Here is a 20028-nt window from a genome sequence, read left to right on the forward strand (position 1 = left end):
TTGAGGACATGGCAGACATGTATCAACTGGATGAGGCAGCTAAGCGGCTCCAATTTCTTAGTTTATTTGAGGGCCCTGCCCTCGATATTCTCCATAGAATTCGTGGAGACAATCTCACATATGAGATGATGAAAGCTGCACTCATTAAGGCGTATGGTCTCACAGTAGACGACACCAAAGTTCAGTTCATGCGAGCTCGTCTCCAAGACAAGGAGACAGCTGTTCAGTTCCTCGACCGTCTCACTGCTTACTTAAATGAGTGGATGGAGAAAGATGAAACTCCTCCCACGCGTGAGGGAATAATTGACCTTATGCTGCGTACACAGCTGGAGAGGTCGTGGCCTGCTGAGCTCATAGCACAGCTTAAGATCTGCCAGGTGAAAGATGCCAGCCAAATGGCAGAAAAGGCACGCGTATTTTACTGCATACGGGTATCAAACTCGTAAGCAGCATACCTGGAACAGGAAAGCTGATAAATCTGGGAAGCCGTCTCAGACTGAACCCCAGCAACAAGGCCATTCTCAGAATAATGGCCAAGGTCCAAAACCGCAGTGGAAGGACCAGGGGCAAAACACTCAGGAACCTGAGTGGAAGAGGTACAACAAGTACCCTAACCAGCAGCAGTATCAGCCACGCAACTGACCATCGGGACAAGCTTTTTCACCACCAGCTCAAAAGAGGCAGGAAGCGAATGCAACCTTCATTCCTCAGCAGCAGCACGGTGGTCACGTCCCTACCAGTATGGGTACTCCCCCACAGTTCACTAGTCCCACAGTGACAGTGAACCCCCCTCCACAGATGGCCAATGTTCCATCTCCACGGGCAGTGAGTACAACCCCTCAAATACCGGTATATAATCCTCAAGGCACAATGTTTGCCGCATCAATTCAGCAGCCTCATGAGTGGCTAGCTGCTTCCTCCACAGACCCTCCCACAGGTGACAGTACCTTCCTTGTTCAGCCAGGGTTTGTGGGAGGCATTCCTGTGAAGGTCCTGAGAGATAATGGTTCCTCAGATTGCTCTGTCAAGCAGAGTCTAGTTCGGCCTGAGCAGTATACAGGTCGACAGATCCATGCAAACCTTATTGATGGATCAGTGAGATTGTTCCCTGAGGCATGTATCCAGGTGGCATCTCCATTTTATATTGGTATGACACTTGCAGTTGTCATGCCAGAACCTTTATTTGACCATATAATAGGAAACATTTCCGGTGTCAAGGATAGTTGCACCGAACATGACTCTACTCAGACTTCAGCTGCTGCGGTAACACAAGCCATGGCTGAGGCTCCAGACTGTGTCACCAGAGTGATCATTGAATCGCCGCAAGATCTGATGTGTAGTCAACTTGTTGTACAAGAACAACATTCTGACCCGACACTTGCTGCCGTGCGGAACAGACAAAAGGGTCGAGTGATTAAGTATTCACGGGGAGGTCGAGCCAAGTTTCTTTGCAAACAAGGACGGCTCTACCGTGAGTCACGAACACCCAAGGGCCAGGTTCGACTGCAGTTTGTCGTTCCCGCCAAGTACCGCCTAGCAGTGTTAAAATGGGGTCATTGTTCAGCTTCAGGAGGTCACATGGGCAAAAGGAAGACCCAGGGCCGTGTCCGAGCTGACTTTTTCTGGCCAGAGATGGGACGAGACATAGATAGTTTTGTCCGTTCCTGCAGTGTGTGTCAAAGTAACACCACTAATCAGGGACGTGACCTTCCTGTGCCGTTCGTAACCACACCTGTAATCTCTGAGTCAGTTGAGAGACGAGGTAGTGGTGAAGTGGGTGCAGACCTGACGTCTCGCCCATTGGCCCCACAGGACACATCATGTCCAGGGCCTGTACATACATATTATGTACCGTAAGTTAAGTGGGAAGTTCGAGAGAGAACTCCGCAGAGGCGACTCGAGGGTATGGAAGACCTGAGTTTGCACAAGGATTCTCAGCTCCCCGATACTAATATAAGTACTGTAGGTTAAGGGGGAAGTTCGAGAGAGAACTCCGCAGAGGCGACTCGAGGCTATGGAAGACCCGAGTTTGCACAAGGATTCTCAGCTCCCCGATATTAATATAAGTACTGTAGGTTAAGGCACAGGTTGAGGATCCGTGTGCAGTTCGAGGCTATGGAAGACCCGAGTTTGCACAAGGATTCTCAACTTGCTGACACTAATCGTGTGCTATAATTAATGGCGACCTTGAATGTACGAAGCTTAGGCTGTCACTTGTATTTTTCAGCTAGAGCGTACTTTTCGTAGCATGTACTAATTGCTAGGCAGAGAGAGTAACTGTAATAAGAATTTTGTCTCATTGACATTTTTGATGCTCCACCTTAATTGATTTTGCAGGTACAGCAATGGGTGTAGCAGTTTTGCTGTGCGGGCCAGCTGATCGTCTGCCGCATGCTGCCGCCTCTTCTCCTCTGCCTTCGTCGTCACCATATTATTAATATTTACTGTGTCATTTTACACGTAGGTACAGTTACACCACAACTTACACCTACACCATGTATTACATACATCACGCTACACAACAATTAGTTGTCAGTGTAAATGTAGCGACTTTTCGCTCAGTTTGACCTGAGTTCAGGATTTTCACCGTCGTCACGGAGTTTTTTCCCTCAAGCTTGCCTCCATTAACGTAAATACGAGGTTTTTACGCTCATTGGCGATAGTGATTTTCTCCTGTAGCAGGATAGCACACACACCACAGTGTGAATCTTGTGTGACTGAGTTAGGATGTGTACATATATATATATATATCCACAAATTTTTTCCCATAAGGAAAAAATTCATTTTGTAGGAGCGTAATGTCACGAATCAAATTCGCAACATTTCCCTTTTGTGAGAAATCACAAACTATTAGTGGAAAACTCACTGTGTATCGCTCAGTTAACCGTTTCTCTCTCCATTTCGGTGGTATACTTTTCAAAACATTCGTCACTGTTTCAAAAGTGACCGATCTAATGCACGTCACTAAGTGCTCTACTGAGCGATACTAGTGTTTCTTTATTGTTTGCCCCTGCTTGCCTCAACCATTAGCCACGCCTTCTTCCGGTGGCCTGTGCGTTCTACCACACGCATCGTTTGAATAGTCAGTCCAGTGTCTGCTTGTGACGGAGAGAGGTTCTGTGCTCCAGAAGTGAGAGGTCAACCCAGACTCCACTAGACTACAGTTCTCCAGACTCCCACCCTTCGTTGGTGATACACTGCATTCATTGACCAGTATTTCTTTTCGTTTTCCTAGACTTAAGAGCTTAGTTAAGGTGTTTTTCCTAGGCGTAAGAATTTAGCTTTTGAGTGAGTGAGTGAGTGCGATCTCATTAATTTGATTTTGAAATGTAACGTTAAATTTATTTTGTTATCAATAAATTTAACAGATCTTTTTCTTGAGCTTAATATAATGTAAACTTGTGTTTCTTTTTTCCGCAATTAAGTTTATTTCTCTTGTAGCTCCTAGCCTGCATAAACGTTTGTTATTCATAACTGGTACTTAGGCCAGTCTTGTGTATTAAGCTTAAAATCCGTTGTGCCTCCTAGGAGTTAAGCATCAGCAAGAACCTGATACTATTATTAGTATTAGTTATTTATTGTCAGGGGTGAAGTAACTTTCTCTAGAGGCTAACAGTACTAATAAACAGCATTTGAGTAATTAGTCTCTGCTGTGTACTGTTGAGAAAGTTTATAAATTCTCGTTCTTAGAGAATCGTGCGAAGCAAGCCAGCGTAATGTAATCGTTGCTTGATTTAGTAAGGCAATCATTGTCCCTGCTCTTCAATTTTATTGAATATTATTATCATTTAAATAATATTTGCATTTATTTTAAAAACCCCGTGACAATTATTCCCATGGAAATATTTTGTTTTAATATGCAGGTGTTAAAGTGAAATTTTGACTTGGTGTAAACTATTTTTTTGCTTAAAATCTTTCGAAACAGAATGATATTATCCAGTACTTACATGGACATATTTTATGTTTTACGTGAAGATATTTGGCGTACTTGCCTAAGCCTGTTGACACAAGGGAAATATCTGTTGGCTTTGTCTGAATATGAGTTATTTGGCGCAAAAGCAATTGGTGTTGGCGTTTGGCGAATCTGATGAATCAAGCTGACACGCCTGAGGAATACCTGGCCTGTATTCTTGTCGGATAAGGATTCCCCAAAACCTTTTCCTAAGCGATTTATTTTATGTCCTCAAAGGCGCCTGGTACCACACAAACACAACAATCTGCATTACAAGGTCAAGGAGGTCACAGGTCAAAGATATTCCTAAGGTGTCAGTCGAGGTCAAGGGCAGGTGTGAGGGAATCATTTTCAGTTTGTTAACTCTTTGGCTGCGAAGTGAACTTTTTTTTTTTTTTTTTTTTTTTTTCAGATAGAGACAAGCTTTTCCACGGAAGAGAGACCAAGGACATCAAAATAAATAGATAAATGATAGATAGATACATACATTAATACACTGATACAAGCATATACAGATGTTTGTGTGTATGTGTAAAAGAGTGTGTGTTTGTCATTTGAAAGATCTGATTCACATTTTACTCTCTCATTGCTTTCAAACCTCAACACTTACACTCAACAGCAGGTTGGTTTTGTCCATTCCTCCATCTCGTTTTAATTCATGCAGTCCATTATCACACACACACACACACACACACACACACACACACACGATAGAATGACAGGGTTGAGTCACACGCAGAAAAAGGCAGAAACAGAAACAAACAGCAACAAGAACAACAATTCATCCACACACACACACACACACACACACACACACGCACACATTGCATGTCTCCTTTCAACTCCGTGCCCCCAACAGCTGCAAGTGACCTAAGTTTGTGTGTAAGGCAGGGTTGACATCCCGGCGAGTTACTTGAGTTAGGGCAACGGGATGCATCTCACGAATTCTGTGTGTGTGTGTGTGTGTGTGTGTGTGTGTGTGTGTGTGTGTGTGTGTGTGAGAGAGAGAGAGAGTGAGAGAGAGATGAAGAAGTGGGATGTCCTATATCACTTGTTGCCTCCCGCTTGGTTGGGTTACCTATTGTTTTTTTCAATCCTTGGAATTTATATTTAATATTAACCTAACCTTGTTTATCACCATAATAGGATCTTCAAATAATTTATCTGATTTACCAAGAAGCGTTTTTCGACGAAGGGAGATAGGTAAAAGAAGTAGACATAATTCAAAGACATTTAATATTTCGTTACCTCGTCTTCCACACCTCGCTTATTTTTTACTTTTTTCATTTTTCTTTCCCCGTAAGCCACTTTTCTAGACTCCTTGGCTGCCCAAGATTTATAAACAGGTGTAGTACTGACGGAGGGAGAAGGGAAATACAGGATAAATGCTTCAGTTTGTTAATTCCTTGTAAGCGCAAATTCTTATGGCTGACCCTAGCATCATCAGCTTTACCACCGACTCTGTAATCAACATCCTGTTGTTCCCCCACCCACCCCTCCCGCTTCCCCCTCCCTCCCCGTCCTACCTCCCTGGCCCCACTTTCCCCATCATCCTTTCATCCAGTATGAAGACTGAATTTGGCTTTCAGTTCATATATTACCTTTCGTTGCCTGTACGCATCCTCTTGTCTGTCTTCCTGCAAGCGAATCACAAAGGAGTTATTCTGTTTCTTCTTGTTAATATCTGTAAATGTTTGAGTAAATACAGTAGGAAAATACGTATTCTTGAACTTTAATGGATGTAAAAGTGTGGTGCAGTGTGGGGTAGCCGGCTCTAGGTAGCAAAGGGTAGCCAGTTATGACGTGCTGTTTGCTGAGTGAGGTTATGTGACATTAGGTCTTTGATCGAAGTGACTGTGAAGCTCCTTATAAATGTTGCTGTGCTTAGAGATAAACATTGCCTGTGGTGATTATATGAATCTCATTATTATCATTGTTAGAGGAAGTGACTGCTAGTTGAACGTTTAGTAGTGCCTCTGTGGAGTCATTTATAAACGTTGTTTAGTGCTGTGACTGGCTTAAGCGTTCCTTATAAACAATGAAGTTACTATTTTTGATGTCCTTATAAACGTTCCTTAGTGAATTTACTGATTATTCACGTATGGAGAGAGGTCGAAACGGAGGGGATACAAAGTGTTAAGCAGATTATGCAGACATTGTCAAATACTGGAAAATTGTAATGAGTGTTTGATGGAATCCCGTGATTCATACAACGACCATCATCATCATCATCATCATCATCATCAACAACATCTTCCCGTTCTCCTTCATGCTTGGCGAGGTGAGTAGGCTGCCATCCCTCTGATTTTTTTAAAATTCTATTTATCTCTTTTTCTTTGGGTTATTTGCACGTCTAAAAATGCTACTCTATGTTGCTGATGAAAATTATTTTGATATTAAACAAAACAAGTGACTAAGAAAAAATATATAAGAAATTTAGATTTTTTTTTTAAATGTGTGTGTGTGTGTGTGTGTGTGTGTGTGTGTGTGTGTGTGTGTGTGCCAAGTGATTGTTGCATCTTTTGTCCATGTATTGTGTTTTGTTTTTCTCTCAATAAAATGGGACAATAGAGAGTTATGTGTGTATATCGCAACAGAAATTGATAATACTGGACTCAAAATTTCATAAATATTTTTCTGTACGCTATTGGGAGGTGCATGAGTCAAAATACTTTCAGCGATCTCTTCTCTCTCTCTCTCTCTCTCTCTCTCTCTCTCTCTCTGACTTACCCCAACCTAATCTAACCCAATCTAACCTGACCTTCAATAACCTAATCTGACCTCGCCTAACCTTACCTAATATAATCTGACAACCCACCTAACTTTATATATACATGACCTTACCTACCCTCATTCTTTAACCTAATCTACCCTAATGTGACCCCAAAATTAACCTGATCTTGCCTTCCCTGCCCTACCCTACCCAACCGTACCCCACCCTAAACAACCTTATCCTACCTTACCCCATCCTACCATACCCTACTCTTATCGTATCCTATCATATCCTACCCAACCCAACCCTACCCTACCCTACCTAACCCTACCCAAATGTAACCTAACTTAACCCAACCCAATTTAACCTAAGCTAACCTCTTTCAAAGGCAAGAGACTTTGCCAAATGGGGTTCTGATTCCCGTCCTTCTCATATTTTTTTAAATCTTAATCATTAAGGAGGGGAGGGTAGTGAAGAGGAGGGACAATTTTACTCTGCAAAATAGACGGGATCAACGGTGGGGGTCTGGTAAAAAAAAAAAAAAAAAAGTTGTCGCATTCGTGGAGAGAGAGAGAGAGAGAGAGAGAGAGAGAGAGAGAGAGAGAGAGAGAGGGAGGGAGGGAGGAGGGGTTATGGTTAATTCCCTCAGTTTGATACAATTCAGGTTTTATTCTTGCTCTCTTCAGGCGATTTTATTCAGTTTAGGGGAGATTTTCTGAACTATAGGGGTTAGATACAGCCTTTAATGTAGCCTTCAATACTAAATGTCTTTTTCAAAACTAAAGCGGTGAGGAGATAGCAGGAATAATAATAATAAAAATGCTTTACTGGATGGCTGTTCTTGCTCTGGTAATAGGCTCAGCTGAAACGTGTACCCCGTGGACTGCAGGCTGAAGATGACCCCTATCCTGTAGCCCACAATCCTTTCTTCGGGGGTAATTGTATAACATGGCAGTGTAGCTGCTCAGTTATATCAGTGCCACCACGCGAAGGCGTCCCTCTCCAGCAAGTTTGAAAGGGTTAAGTAGTGGTATTGTTTATGGGTTAAAAGTAGGCGAAGCAGAAATGATAACACGCATCCATTACAGAACTTTTCATCTTAAGAATTTGCTCTATATGATTATGTGATCTCTCTCTCTCTCTCTCTCTCTCTCTCTCTCTCTCTCTGTTTATCTGCATGTCAGTCTTTCTGTCAACCTATTTATCTCTATCTCTATCTACCCATCTCTCATTTTATCTGTCTATCTATCAATCTATCTCTTTATCTATTTATACCTACCTATCTATCTGTCTGTCTGTCTGCCTGTCTATCTGTCTATGTCTATCTATACTCTGGCCTGGTACAAACGTTTTAATTTTGTTTTTTAGTGATTTTTCGGAATGGAGATGTCAGATGAAAATCCCAAAAATATCAACTCAGAAATCTTTCCTATATAATAGGAGTTAAAAAAAAAATCATAGAAATATGCTTAATGAAAAAAAATAAATAAAAATAAAAATGGCCCAGTGGAGGACAGATGTAGCCTTGTGTATGGATATTTTTCCTATTATTTTTCCTTCTGTACAAAAAATTAATACATAAAAAAAGGTAATTTGTGTGTGTGGAATTCATTTTTTATTCATCTTTTTATTCAGTTATTCCCTTCCTCTGTTCATCGTCTGGAGAGAGAGAGAGAGAGAGAGAGAGAGAGAGAGAGAGAGAGAGAGAGAGAGAGAGGAAAGTGCTCACACCAAGCTTTCGCCCCTGATAGCACCGTCTTCGTAGGTTCTTAGGAAAATCTTGAAGCATGAGGGGAAGGCGTGCTAAGATGCTGGGGGCAGCAAGAAGAGCGGCACCCCAGGGAGAAGTACCGCAGGCATGTTATAAAGACTCTTGGCTTTTCTCTTTTTCTCACTGTTTTGTTGTGTTTTTATAATTATTTTTTCTGGCGTTCGACCATTCTTTCTTTGTTTTATTTCTCCTTTTTTTCCCACTTCGAACCGGTTTCCTTCCTTCCTTCCTTGACTGCTTGCTCCCTTCTTTCCTTAATTCATGTCTTCCTTCCACTCTTTCTTCCCTCCTTGCCTGCTTGCTTGCTTGCTTGCTTTCTTCCTTAATTCATATCTTCCTTCCATTCTTCTTCCTCCTTTCCTTCCTTCCTTCCGTTCTTTCTTCCTCCTTTCCTTCTTGCCTTCCTTCTTTCCGTTCTTTCTTCCTCCTTTCCTTCTTGCCTTCCTTCCTTCCGTTCTTTCTTCCTCCTTTCCTTCTTGCCTTCCTTCCTTCCGTTCTTTCTTCCTCCTTTCCTTCTTGCCTTCCTTCTTTCCGTTCTTTCTTCCTCCTTTCCTTCTTGCCTTCCTTCTTTCCGTTCTTTCTTCCTCCTTTCCTTCTTGCCTTCCTTCCTTCCGATCTTTCCTCCTCCTTTCCTTCCTTCCTTCCTTATTTTCTTACTTGATTATGTAAGAAGGCATATAGTGAATGGCTAGCAAGTATAGGTAGGGGAGAAGATGAGAGAGAGAAGACAGAGGTATATGTGAGCAGGAGAAGCATGAAGAGATTGGTGAAAGAGGTTAAGAAGAAAGTGGATCAAGAGTTTGGGAGGAATCTGAGTGTAAAATGGAAGGGAAAGTAAGAAATTGTTTTGGAAGAGGGTAAAGAAAGTAAGACAGTGTGAAAGGGGAAATAGTAGGAGAGTGAAAGATAGGAATAATAGATTGTTGATGGAGAAGAGAGAGAAACTGAGGAGATGGAAGGAGCACTTTGAGGATTTGTTGAATGTAGAGAGTGAGAGCAGTGAGAGTATAAGTGGTTGGGGAATGGCTGAGAGAAGAAGAGATGAGAAGAGGGAGGAAGAGATCAGTAGGGCGGAAGTAGTGGAAGCAATAAAGATCAAGATGGGAAAAGCGTCAGGAATGATGGAGTGTGTGGTGAAATGCTGAGGTATGGGGGTGAGATTGTTGTGGACTGGATATGGAAGTTGTGTAGATTGGCTTGGGAGGAGGGAATGGTTCCAGAGGACTGGAAATCAGACATAATTGTTCCTTTATACATAGGAGAAAGGGAGAGAGAAGTATGTGGTAACCATAGGGGTATTTGCCTTCTTAGTGTGACTGGAAAATTATATTGTAGACTACTCATTGATAGGGTTACGTATATAACAGAGGAGCTAGTTGGAGAAGAACAAGGGGGATTTAGGAAGGGAAAAGGGTGTGTAGATCAGATATTTGTTCTAAGATGTTTCATGGAGACGTATCGAGAGAAGGGAAATAAAGTGTATGCTGCCTTCATGGACTTGGAGAAAGCTTATGACAGAATAGATAGGCAAGGTATGTGGAAGGTATTAAGAATATATGGAGTGGAGGGGAAATTGTTGTGTACTGTGAAAAGTATGTACGAGGGAGCTAGGGCTACGGTGCGAGTGGATGGTGAGCTGAGTGAGTTCTTTGGTCTAAATGTGGGACTGAAACAGGGATGTATAATGTCTGCAGGCTGTTTAATATATACATGGATGGGGTTGTAAAGGAGGTGGAAGGTAAGGCAGTGGATGTGGGGGTGGCTCTAATAAATGAGGGTGAGATATGGAAGATTTCTGTGTTGCTGTTTGCTGATGATACAGTATTGTTGAGTGAAGATGAATGGGAGTTGCAAGGTTTGGTGAATGAATTTGGGACAGTGTGTAGGAAGAGGAATCTGAAAGTTAATTTAAACAAGAGTAAAGTTATGGCGTTTGAGAGGAATGAAGTCACAGAATGCACAGTGAGGTTGGATGGTGAGGATATGGAGAATGTGAGTGCATTGAAGTACTTGGGTAATGTGATGAGTAAGGATGGATCTTTGGGGGATGAAGTGCTTGAAAGGGTACAGCAGGGAAGGAAGGTTGTTGGTTCACTGAAAGCAGTGATGAGAAATAGGGAGGTGAGTATGGAAGTTAAGAAGTCACTGCATGATAGTATCGTGATCTCTACCCTGACGTATGGAAGCGAGGCATGGATCTCGCTAGAGGTGAACAAGTCAAGAATGAAAACATTGGAAATGAGTTACTTGAGTGGAACATGTGGAGTGACATGGAGGAACAGATGACGAATGAAGAAGTGAAGGAACGTTGTGGGGTGGATGTGGATGTGGTTGAGAAAATCAGGAGAAATACACTGAGGTGGTTTGGACATGTGGAGAAAATGGAGAAAGACTGACCAAGAGGGTGTATGTATGTGAAGTGCGGGGAGGGAGAGGGATGGGAAGACCGAGGATGAGGTGGAGGGTTGGAGTTGAGAGGTATATGAGGGAGGGGGGGGGTGAGCTGGGGGGGAAGGCAGTCAAATGGTGGGTGACAGAGCGACTTAGAGGCATTTTGTCTGCGGCCATCCTTTGCGGGATTAGGGCGTCGGACTATTGATAGATAGATATATAGATTATGTACTTCCTTTAATGTCTTACTAACGTCTTTTCTTCCTTCTTTCTTTACGTAGGGCAAACTCTAAGAATTTGTAAAAAAAAAAAAAATTCGGCCAGTCTTCTATATGTATAAAAAGCACACACACACACACACACACACACACACACACTCTCTCTCTCTCTCTCTCTCTCTCTCTCTCTCTCTCTCTACTTACCTACCTACCTACCTATCTACCTACCTATCTGCCTATCTATCTATATCTCTCTCCATCTATATATCTATCTGTCTGTCTATTGTCTATCTATCTATATCCGTCTACCTATCTATTTATTTATTTCTGTCTATTTACCTGTCTATCTGTCTCTATATCTGCCTGTCTATCTATCTATCTATCACGCTGTCTATCTGTCTAGCTGTCTACCTATTTACCTTTATCTCTATATACCTGTCTATATGTCTGTCTATCCTCCATTCTATCTATCTCTCAATCTATACTCGGACCTAGTGCAGACGATTATATTCCGATTTTTAGTGATGTCTCAAAATGGGGATGTTAGATATAAACCCCAGAAATATCATCAACTCAGAAATCTTTCCTATATAGCATAAAAATCATCTGGAAGTGGCAAGAATAATAAAACAACGCAGACACATCATAATAAAATGCTTAATGGAAAAAAAAAATGGCCCAGTGGCTTGATAACGTGGTCTTAGGTACGCGTAGGGAGATAGGGCGATTGATTATGGATCGTTAAGCTCAGCCAGAATAAAGTAGTGAGGCGTAGTGTCAGAGAGGTGAGTTATAGCGCTCTTGGGTTACTAAGTTTATTGCACACAGTTATATTTGAGTTACAGTGTAGCAGAATGTCCTAACGTCGGACCTTCTCTCTAGCCCTTCTCTCTCCTTTCTCTCTGATCTGAAGAGGATCTCTCCGACATTATATACACCGTGGAGAGGATGTGTATGTCTGGTAAATTACCTATCACGTGGAATAACTAACTAGGGTTGGTTACTCCACGTGTTTGAATACGTAATGAAATTCTTGGTCGTCTGGACTAGGAGGAAGTTTGAGATACATCGTATGGTTAAAGATTCTTGATGGTCTGGGACAACAAAGGTTGTGGATATACATGATGTGAATTGACATTCCTGGTTCGTCTAGGCAAGGGGATGTGTTTTGTAACTCTTCCTGGAGAACTCAGACATAACTACCTGTTTTACATATTGTTACCTATAGCTATATAGTTACATACAGTATTGTGTTTTATTATGCCTACAAATGGAGGACGCAGTGTAATCTAGTGTATGGATTTTCTTTTTCATTTTATTTCTCCTTCTGTACAAAAATCAATAAATGAAAAATCCTAGTTAGTGTGTGTGGAATTCATTGTTTTTTTTATTCATATATTTATTCACTTTCTTTCCCGTCCTGTTCATCTGTCGAGAGAGAGAGAGAGAGAGAGAGAGAGAGAGAGAGAGAGAAAGGAAGGTACTCACACCAAGCTTTCGGACCTGACAGCACCTTTGTCGTAGGTTCTTAGGGAAATCTTGAAGCATGTGTGGAAGGCGTGCTAAGATGCTGGGGGCAGCAAGAAGAGTGGCTTCCCAGGGAGAAGTACCTCATGTGTGTTGCCTCATGGATTTTCTCTTGTTCTCTCTGTTTTCATATGTGTTTTATTTTTTTTAAATTATGCTTTCTGGCGTTCGATCGTTCTTTTCTTTTTTATTACTGCCTTTTTTCTCCCCAGTTCTGACTGATATCCTTCCATCTTTGTTTTTTTTCAATCAGTTCATTTTTCCTTCCTTCCTTGCTCCCTTCCTTGCTCTATTCCTTCATTCTTTTCTTCCTTGCTTCCTTCTTTCCGTCCTTGCTTCCCTCATTCCTTAATCCATATCTTCCTTCCGTCCTTTCTTCCTTCCTTCCTTATTTGCTTACTTGATTACCGGTATGTTCTTACTTTAGTGAATTACTTCTTTCCTTCCTTCTCTTTTTACGTAGGGTCACCTTTGAGAATTTGTAGAAAAGTGTCAATCTTTGGTAGGTCTTGCGCATACACAAAATCTCTCTCTCTCTCTCTCTCTCTCTCTCTCTCTCTCTCTCTCTCTCTTTCTCTCTCACATCCTCGGGCATCTTCTTCCACCCCCACTCTCCTTGTTAGTCCCTTCTCCCCCAAAGCTCATTTTTACCTACGTCTTTTTCGTTACTGGGGTTTCATTATCAGCTGTACCTTCATCTTAACCCATTTTATGGGATGATATTATTATTATTATTATTATTATTATTATTATTATTATATCTATTATTATTATATCTATTATTATTGTTATTATTATTATTATTATTATTATTATTATTATTATTATTATTATTATTATTATTATTATTATTATTATTATTATTATTATTATTATCATCATTATTATTATTATTATCTTTATTATTGTTATTATACTTGTTGATGCATTTTTGTTATGAATTTTCTTCTTCCATCTCTTCCTCCTCCTCCTCTTCTTCTTCATCTTCATTACTTCAGCGAACGAAGTTGGAGGAGGTTATGTATTCTATGTTTGTTTGTTTGTCTGTCCTCACGGTATCTACAAAAGTTCCCAATGAATTCCAATAAGATTTTGTGGAAGAGTGGGCCATGGGCCAAGGAACAATTAATTTAATTTGGGGACGGATTCGGATCCTATGTACTCGACAGAATGCCTCCACGGATCCGGATCTTTTTAACAGCAAAGGCATTGGCGGAGGTGTGCACGCTCTTGCATTGTAGTTATTTTTGTTTTTATGTCTCCTTAACTTTGACTTGCACACGTCTAGACATAAAGATAAGTGAAGAATGTATACAGAAAAATTAAAGCAAGTTGGAGACCCTTTACTGCTTATCATTCCCGAAAAAAAAAAAAATAGCCTAAACTGAAAGATGATAGCAGCAGTACATTTATGGTGGCCAGCGGGGAGGGTTAAAGCCATCACCACATGTTTATAGCCACTCGGGTCAAAATTATATTAAAGTTGAAGGGATACTGACACATCGTCCACTCCGACTCTCTCTCTTTCTCTCTCTCTCTCTCTCCCTCGCTCTCTCTCTCTCTCTCTCTCTCTCTCTCTCTCTCTCTCTGACTTATCCCAACCTACTCTAATCCCTAACCTGGTCTCCGGTAACCTAATTGACCTCGTCTAATCTTTCTTAATATAACCTATTGACCTTATCTACCGAACTCTAATATAAATTTACATGACCTTACCTACCCTATCATTCTATAACCCAATCAACCCTAATGTGACCTAACCTCTTCTAACCCAAAATTAACCTGATCTTGCCTCCCCTACCCTACTCTACCCAACCGTTCCCTACCCTACACAATCCTACCCTACCTTACCCTACCCTACCGTACTCTACCCAACCCAACCCAACCCAACCTAACCCAGCCCAACCCTTCCCTACCCTACCCGACACAACCCAACCCTACCCTATCCAGCCCAATCCTACCCAGTTCAACCCAAAGCAACCCTTACCCTACCCTACGCTACCCTACCCAAATGTAACCTAACCCAACCCAAATTAACCTAACCTAACCTATTTCAAAGGCACGGGACTTACCCAAGTAGGGTGCTGATTCCCTTCCTTCTCACTTTTTTTTTTTTTTTTTAGAATCTGAATCATTAAGGGGGGTAGGGAAGAGGAGGGACAATTTTATTATGCAAAATAGATGGGTCGATTGTGGGGGCCTGTTAAAAAAAAAAAAAAAAGTTGTTAGAGCGAGAGGGGGGGGTTATGGTTCATTCCCTCGCTTTGACAGCATTTTAGGTTTTATTCCCAATCTTTTCACTCGATTTTATTCAATTTAGGGGAGGTTTTTTTAACTATAGGGGTTAGATACAGCCCTCAATAAAGCACTCAAAACTAAATGCCTTTCCGAAGTTAAATAAGACCATGAGGGGATAGCAGGAACAAAAATAATAATAATAAAAAAAAACTTTACTGGATGGTTGTTCTTGCTACGGTACTATAAAAATAGGTTCATCTGAAACGTGAACCCAGTGGTCTGCAGGCTGAGGATGACCCATATCCTGTCGTCCACACTCCTTCTTTCGGGGAGATAGAGAGGGAGCTGAGGGACGTTTGTTAACCTGGCAGTGGAGCCGCCCAGTTATATCAGTGCCACCACGTGAAGGCTTCCCTCTCCAGGAAGTTCGAAAGGGTTAAGTAGTGATACTGTTGATGGGTTAAAAGTAGGCGAAGCAGATGACAACACGTATCCATTATAGAACTTTTCTCCTTACGAATTTGCTATGAAAATATGATTCTCTCTCTCTCTCTCTCTCTCTCTCTCTCTCTCTCTCTCTCTCTCTGTTATCTGCCTGTCAATCTATCAATCTATCTATCTGTTTATTTTTATCTATCTGTCTGTCTTCTGCCTGTCTCTCTCTCTCTCTCTATCTATCTATCTATCTGTCTATCTATCTAAACAGCTATACTCTGGCCTAGTACAGACGATTTTTCTGATTTTTAGCGATTTTTAAATTATGGAGGAGTTAGGCATAAATCTCAAAAACTTCTAAAACTCAGGAAACCTTCCTCTATAGGATAAAAATTGTCTGAAAGTGGCAAGAGTAATAAACAAATCAGACACATCACAGTAAAAATCTTAACGAAACAACAAAATAAAAATGGTCCAGTGGAGGGCACCTGTAAGAGTGTATGGATTTTTTCAATTTATTTTTCCTTCTGTACAAAATTAATTAATTAATAAAAGGTACTTTCTGTGTGTGGAATTCATTTTTTTTATCTTTTTATTCATTTTTCCCTTCCTCTGTTCATCTTCTGGAGAGAGAGAGAGAGAGAGAGAGAGAGAGAGAGAGAAGAAGAAGAAGAAGAAGAAGGTACTCACACCAAGCTTTAGCACCTGATAGCACCGTCTTCGTAGGCTCTTGAAGCATGTGTGGAAGGCCTGCTAAGATGCTGGGGGCAGCAACTAGAGTGGCACCCCAGGCAGAAGTACCGCAGGCGTGTTATAAAGTCTCTTGTTTTTTGTCGTTTTCTCTCTGTTTTCTTGTGTTTTTAAAATTATTTTTCCTGGCAGTCGATCGTTCATTCCTTGTTTTATTCCTGCTTTTCTCCTCAGTTCGGACTGATTTCCTTCGTTTTTGATTTGTTTCATTCAATTCATTCTTCCTTGCTTGCTTGCTTGCTTGTTTGCCTCCTTCCTTGCATTCCTCCTTCCTTAATTCATATCTTCCCTCCTTTGTTCCTTCCCTCCTTCCTTCTTTCCTTCCTTACTTGATTATGTTCTTACTTTAGTGACTTGCTTCTTTCCTTCCTTCTTTCTTTACGCAGGGCCACCTCCGAGAATTTGTAGAAAAAGTGAAAATTTTTGGTAGGTCTTGCTCATACACAAAAGCACTCTCTCTCTCTCTCTCTCTCTCTCTCTCTCTCTCTCTCTCTCTCTCTCTCATTTTTACAGGTTATTTCATGTAATTCAGTGGCAGAAAAATAAACTATAGCTCTGCACCCCTCCCATGGCATTCTTCGTGACTAGCATCATAGTTTGTGCTAAATACTGTACCTGTAATTAAAAAAGGCTATAAATTCAAGCCCTAGGTCATTTAGAAGTGTTATTACTGTGAATTAACGAAGTTACATCAATCAAAATTCTCGCAAGTGTCTCTCTCTCTCTCTCTCTCTCTCTCTCTCTCTCTCTCCCAGCCATAGTATAATACAAAATCATGCCCTCCATGCACTATATAAATACAAGCAGCGAAATATGTATCCGAATCTCTACATAAATTCATAAACTCAACTGTGAAACAAATATCAATTGCACAGCACAGGGTATGGCATGCAATGTTGACAGGCTGGACAATGTTGCAGGGAAGGATTGCAAGAACACGGCAAATTGGTTGCATACTGTATTAGCTGGAGATGCAGTATGTATGTATGTGTGTATTTATGTGTTTATGTACAGTATGTGTGTATATATGTATGTGTGCATGCATAAACGTGGGTATGTATGTGTAAATGTATGTATGTGTGTATGTATGTGTGTATGTATGTATGTTTATTGAGATAGGATTGGTTTGTGTGTATGGAGTAGAGGGTTGTGCCTGTGTATTATATTTCTCTCTCTCTCTCTCTCTCTCTCTCTCTCTCTCTCTCTCTCTCTCAAACATTAAAAAACCGAGAGAACAACAATTTCCATTTTCCTCTCTTTTGGGAATAAGGGGATACTTATTAAATTTGAGACGAAAGGAAAGGGTAAACAAATTTAGGGTATTTTATCGAGACACTGCGACGCATCATATTTTTTATTGTTTTTTTTTTGTGGGGGGGGGTGATATATATATATATATATATATATATATATATATATATATATATATATATATATACACACACATTGAGAAATATATGATATATATTTTACGAATGAAATTTTTTAGTCGAATAAGCTCACAGATTGCTGAAAAGTGATTTTTTTGTCTTTTTTTTTTTTTTGAATAAGCTTGGAAATCTTAAAAAGTATGTAATTTTTGTATACAATTATTGTTCTGAAAGTTCTCATCTTTCATGTGTATGTGAAAGTATAAGGATGTAGGGAAAGCTAATTACAGTCATGAAGAGATATGATAATAATAATAATAATAATAATAATAATAATAAATGATGAAATGCATCTAAAAGTAATACTAATGAAAAGAAAACGAGAAAATATAGACTGAACTGGAAGACATGCGTGTAAATAATATATAATAATGTAAGCATAGTTTAAAAGAAGAGAAGGAAAGATTTTGGAAGAGGAAAAAAATTAATCAAAAAATGAATTAAGGAAACTATGTATTATTCCTGTGAAACATGAAAACATATATTAAATTATAGCACACCATAAAAAAATGGAGAACAGGGAAAAAAATGTTAAAGAGAAAAATGACAGGAAAAAAGAACTTAAGGATTTCAGAATTAAATCAAGATACAAAGAAGAATAAAAAATCAATCAATCAATCAATCATTTCCTGTGGCACCCTCGGGGATGCATAGGGCCTCGATGAACTCACACCACCACATCCTATCTTGTGCTAACTCCTCAAGATCTCCCCAACACTCATCTCCAGCTTCCCGTCTCATTGTCCTCACCCACGTCTCTTTTGGCCTTCCTCTACCTCTCCTACCAAGTGCCACCCACCCTGGTGTACCTCGTACTATTCCCTGTCTCCTATACACATGTCCTAGCCACTTCCATCGTGAGAATCTAACATATTCATCGATCGGCTGCACTCCCGTTATTTCTCTAATTCTACTATTTGGTATCCTTTCCCACCACTTAACTCCTAATATTCTTCTAAGTGCTTTATTTTCAAACACCAAGAATTTATTTTCCATAGTCACTGTGCTGTACCAAGACTCGTGTCCATAAATTAAGATACTCCTAACCATTACCTTATAAAGTTTGATTTTTGTATGCACAGAGAAATTGTTATTATTCCAAATATTTTTAAGCATTCCCATTGCCTGATTAGCCTTCTTTAACCTTTCCTCGAATTCAAAGTTCAAAGAACCATCCTTGGCTAAATAAGTACCTAAATATTTAAACCTATCAACTTGCTTTACAACCATACCTCCAATTACACATTCCTGCGCATTTTCCATATTCATATTGATTATTTCAGTTTTTCCACAATTAATAACCAAACCCACCTTGCGACCTTCACTCACCAACAGTCCAACACTCTCTGCATCTCTTCTGGCCCATCACAAATCAAAACTATATCATCTGCATAATCTAAATCCAAAAGTTTCCTGTTCTCTCCCCAAAGTATACCTGCACCGGTTTCTGTACCAACGCGTTTCATAATGTAATCAATGACCAATATAAATAGTAAAGGCGATAGAACACCACCTTGAATTACTCCGGACTTGACTTCAAACGAATCACTCAGACAACCATCAACCATCACTTTACAAAATGTGTCCTCATGCATGTTCATAATGATCCTCACAAACTCCTCTGGTATTCCATAATGTCTCATGATCTTCCCCATAGTCTCTCTCGAAACACTATCAAAAGCCTTTTCAAAATCAACAAAACAAAGACTTAACGGTACTCTCATTTCATTAACTTGCTGCATCAAATGCCTAACTATAAAGATCTGATCATTGCAACCACGTCCCTTTCTAAAACCAGCCTGTTCATCCCTCAGAATACCCTCAACCACCGGCTCCAACCTATTTAACAACACTCTACTGAAAACTTTCAAAACTATCGGTGACAAAGAGATTCCCCTCCAATTACCACATTCACTCAGGTCTCCCTTCTTCGGAACTTTAACAATTACACCATTCTTCCAAACTGACGGTAGTAACCCCGTCACCCATATCTTATTGAATAGCTTGGTCAAGATCATTATTAATCTATCCCCTCCACTTTAAACATTTCCGGAAATAAACCATCCTCCCCTGGTGCCTTATTATTCTTTAACTGTTTTACTGCTTTCTCCACTTCTGCAAGCCTCAACTCTCCTGTTTCTATATTTAAATCTTCCTGAGCAGACGGTATATCCTCTTCTGGTGGTATTGGTCTATTAAGAACTGTCTCAAAATGCTCTTTCCATCTGTTTTTAATATCTCCATCTTTGGTCAATAAATTTCCTTCCCTGTCTCTAACTGGTATTTCCTTGCGTTTACCTGCATTACCACTCAGTTCTCTAATCGATTCATATGCTATTCTTTGACTCTGTCCATCATTTTTGTTTAATAAGATTTCAGTCTCTGCAACCTTTTCATCCACACATCTTCTTTTATCTCTCCTAGCTAACCTTCTTACTTCTGAATTCAAACTCCAGTACGCAGCTCTTGCTAATTCAATCTCTCGTTCATCAACGCATTGCATCTCACTCCTCAATTTAGCCTCACCTCTCTTTTTTATCATATCCCACGTTTCCTCCGATATCCATTTCTTTCTCCTGAATCTGTCTCCTTCCAATCGTACA

This window comes from Coenobita brevimanus, chromosome 104 (assembly GCF_032717465.1).
Source record: "Coenobita brevimanus isolate Jiangsu-jjx chromosome 104, ASM3271746v2, whole genome shotgun sequence".
Lineage (NCBI taxonomy): Eukaryota > Metazoa > Arthropoda > Malacostraca > Decapoda > Coenobitidae > Coenobita > Coenobita brevimanus.